Below are 256 nucleotides of genomic sequence, written 5' to 3' on the forward strand. Positions count from 1 at the left end.
CCGCTTCTGATCTGTTTAAATATTTTGGTCATTTTTTTCACCACACCATTGAATAAAACATCGAACTGTAACCGATGGCTGTCATTTTTTGAAGTGATATTTTATTTCTGCACAGAGGCAGTTCTCCCTTCGGAATTCTTATTTTGGTATTACCTTTTCATGGAAATGTGGAAAGTTAATATTTAAGATGTGTCCAGTAATAAAGATATCGTAACGGGGTTTTCAGGCGAGTATGTAGGCTTACAGGAATGTTATA

The sequence above is a fragment of the Penaeus monodon genome, chromosome 27 (genome assembly GCF_015228065.2).
Source record: "Penaeus monodon isolate SGIC_2016 chromosome 27, NSTDA_Pmon_1, whole genome shotgun sequence".
Lineage (NCBI taxonomy): Eukaryota > Metazoa > Arthropoda > Malacostraca > Decapoda > Penaeidae > Penaeus > Penaeus monodon.